Source organism: Atta cephalotes (assembly GCF_000143395.1).
Source record: "Atta cephalotes unplaced genomic scaffold scaffold00003, whole genome shotgun sequence".
Lineage (NCBI taxonomy): Eukaryota > Metazoa > Arthropoda > Insecta > Hymenoptera > Formicidae > Atta > Atta cephalotes.
In genome coordinates this window covers 2,462,730-2,466,866 of record NW_012130067.1, presented here as the reverse complement: position 1 = coordinate 2,466,866, position 4,137 = coordinate 2,462,730, and the positions used below count along the sequence as shown (strand labels likewise).

At 26.5% G+C, this 4,137-nt stretch overlaps 1 pseudogene; it reads left to right on the top strand.

The window, feature by feature from the left end:
* Positions 1-263: 263 nt before the first annotated feature.
* Positions 264-3,471, top strand: LOC105625734 (annotated as a pseudogene).
* Positions 3,472-4,137: the final 666 nt, after the last annotated feature.

Below are 4,137 nucleotides of genomic sequence, written 5' to 3'. Positions count from 1 at the left end.
TAAAAAATGTAAAAAAATTATTAAACGCTTCGAAATACACGGAACAAAACTCAATAGAACTAAGAAAAGATTATATTACCCATCAGAAATATGGATGAAATTTGACTATGTAGTTCATGTCTACGTTTTATACACATAGAGGCGCTAGCTTTAACTCCGTCTCTTTCTTCAATCTACTCTCAAGTTTCTCAAAAGTTTTTTACAAGAGCTTTTACTAAGGATTTTCTGATGTTACGAAAAATTTTACGAAGCAGTCATGTATCATGATAGGAGATAGATTGAACATGGGACTTATTCAGGAACAGGTAAGGAACCGATTGCTTTGCCTACTGGAAAAATGCAATGTCCCAAAGGTACTCTGACTTAACCTTTCATGGAGCGATCAAAACAAATTAATTACAAATTCATTTTTACGATATATTTTTCCTTTTTTATTGCATAGTATATGCTATTGTATGGATCCAATCGTTGGTCGGACTGATCGCCAAGTAATATAATTTATTAGAAGAATACGGTGAAAATATATTCACTGTATAGTGGGACTTTGATAACACCACCTGATATTACTAATGTCATATTTATATGTCTGGAAGCCAGTTAGAGCTTATGAATCTGATTGCCGAAAATGTTTACAGGTTGGTTTATATATTATAGAATATAATGCATACATAAAGAACATCTATTTGTTAATATTAACAAAAAGGATCTATCCTTCATTTGTTATCTGCATCTTCTTAGCATAAATTTCATTCTTTTTGCCTTCTTTTTTAATTTTTATTAAATAAAGATTTTAATATCTGAGAGCAGTCGTTATTAAATGGAAAGAGATTATATTTAAATTCTTCAATCAGTGTAAAGTTGCCGAGGACACTGTGATTCTGAAATTTCTTTTGACAAAGTAGACTTTTGTGTGGCATACAAAACAAGTAAAATTCTTTATATGGTCTTTTGCTTTCTTCTCTATAAATGTAAACAAATACATGTAATTTTTTTAAAAATTTGATAATATAATAGAGATATTGAAAAATAATCCTAAATTTTTCTACATTTTTTGAAAGCCTAGAGCAATAAAAAAAATTTGGATTGGACGAAAAAGATTGCAGATGGAAGGAATAAAAATATATTTACAGACAAATAGTTAAAATTGTATATTAGTACTAATATATAATGATAATGTTATGTTTAGATTTTATTACAATTTGATAATAATTTTTTAATTTTACATATATTAAAAAAATTAAAAGAAACTCCAGAATCACGGTCTTCGACAACTTTACACTGATTGAAGAATTTAAGTGTAATCTCTTTCCATTTGCTAATGATCTGCTTTCATGATCTGCTGAAACTCAGAATGAATTCTTTAAGGAATTCTATTTGAAAAATGATCACTTGTCTGTATCAAGTTGCATAAGTCGCATAAGGCTTGCAAAAGTTACAATATAATACAATAATAATATAATACAACAAATATAATACAATAATAAAATTTCGAAAGTCACAAGAGGGAAAACAGACAACAGTAAAATTTGGGAATTGCCGGAAACTAAATAGAGAAGAGGAAGATAACAAATCACGCTCTGTATCATCTATAGCCAATGAACATTTATTATTGTTGAGAAATGGTCTCTAGATTTATTCTCACCTTTAGTTACACAATTGATATATGACGGCTTGATGAAATATACAGTGAAATATTGGTTTTGTACATAATCTATATTTCAGAATTATAATTTTTAGACATTCTTCAATTTGAATGCAATTTCTACAAGGAATAATAATTTTAAAAGGGATAATAACAGAAATATCTTTCATTATAGATATTGTACAATTACCTACAAGGAAATTCTACGATTCCATTGACTTTCCCACAGCAATGTCTTTGAATGAAAAGGAACAAATTATATTAAATTCAGGAGAACTTTTTGCTGAGAGTAAGTACATATGTAATTGTATGTAAGTTTTTCTAATAATTCTTCGTGTTATATTTTTACAGAGATAAAAATTTTAATGATGTTGAGCCAGTTTTTAGTAAGAAAGCTAAAGTGATTTCATCTTATATGATGAAAGACATGAAGATAAGAGTGTGCAAGCAGTTTGTTGCACGATTATCACACATGCTAACAACAAAAGCCTTTCACAAGGCGTAAGTAATAAAAATATATGTTTGGATTTAATATTTTCTGATTTTATTTTTTTATGTTTTAATAATTTGTTGTAATTTCTCTTTATTAAGATATCACAATGATATCTTAATAAAGAGAAATTACAACAAATTATAAGATGATAAAAGAAGAACTGATTCGAGCAACTTTCTAAAATCAAGTTGAACAAGAATTGTTAAACTGCATCGACACAGAAAAGCCGAATGCATATATCGAAGATATGATAGCGTAGCAACAACTGAAAATTACTGAAAATTTTACGTCTCCTTTGCATAAAATCATTGACAAACTCTGATTTAAAATCAAAGCTGTTAAATTACTACAAATGAGAAATAATTCACACTTATAGATTTTAACATTTGCTAACTATATAAATCTAGAAAAGGCTGTTTTATTAAAACAGTAGCAGTCAATACAACAAGATGCAGCATTAAGGAAAACATTAAGACTCACTATCAAAGACGAGAAGGAAATAACACCGAAAGATATTTTATGTACGCACTGAATGTGAGATTGACGGAGTAACTAGTACAACCAAATAGTTAGCAAGGATTGTACAGGATTGTGATGAGGATTATTGCGAGATCCTACTATAAACAGCGTCACATTCAATGTACTTTCGTCAACGAGATGTAAGTCAAGTCTAAATCTTGATTTATTCATAGCTTTTTTTTAATGTAATTTATTCCTCAAAAAAAATATTTATTTCAGGAAATTCTATTATTAGCGAAAATTCTGATTCGGAACCGAAATTAATTCTGGTCTTTTTCAATGGAGGATGCACTTTCGTTGAGATATCTACTCTTCAATTTCTATCGCGGAAGAGAGTAAATATCGTAATTTATACGAAGTATTTATTTGCACAAATAAATAAATGTATATAATAAACATAATATAATTTTTTTCAGTAAATGTCGAGTTTGTTGTGGGAACTATGAGATCAATCAATGGCAACATGTTTCTTACTTCTTTGATGCAAGATTAAAACGGATATGAGAAGAGAATTGCTTAAACTAGAGTATCAAAATAGAATAGTAAATATTTTTTATGTGATATGAAGTAAAGTGTAAATATCATATCCCATATCATTTTCAATTCATTTTAATGTCATTTTGACATTATCGTGACTTGTTGTTCTGCTTGGGATATTTTTTACTATTTTATTTTGTATTCATCAATTTTATACATATAATTTTTAAAAATAAGATCTTTTTTTTAAAATTATATTTAGATATTAATTGTATTTTATACATACATGTACATATATGTACATAAAAATAAACTGCTGCAGTATGTGAGAACGTAATAAGTACTTTTCTATTTGTAAAATCATCGTGATACAATATACATTACTGTCAAAAAGTTTAAAACCAAGCATTTTAAGGATTTTATTTTATTCTTTTTATTTAAAATATAATGCAAGTTCAATTTTATTTTTCACAGCATTATAATATTGTAGGTATAATTAAGTATTATTACGTAACTATTTAATATATATTTGTTTTACAATTTTATTATAAATTATGTGTTTTAAAATTATATTTATAAGATTACATTGATCCTAAACTTTCTAACGGTAGAGTACATATAATCCAAAGAGATGTAACGTCCCTCCCATTGTTTTCAGCTGAATTTAAATTATTCAGAGTTGGGTAAGTTAACGTTTTTTTTTAAACTAAATTAAGTTAAAATTAATGGTTTAAAATTAATAAAATTAAGTTGGAAGTTGAAGGAATAAAGAATTAACTTAATAAAAGTTAAGTTAAGATTAAATTAACTTAAATTTTAAAAAAAGTTAATTTTGAAAAAAATTATTTTTGAGATCAGAATGACCTAATTTTTCTTAAAATGAAATTACTTTAAATAATTCTAACAAATATAGATTATTAGGCAAATTTAATTTTATATCCATATGCAAGTTACTTATATATAAGAGTCACACCATAAGATGTTTTTGTTAAAATCTTGCGAGAGA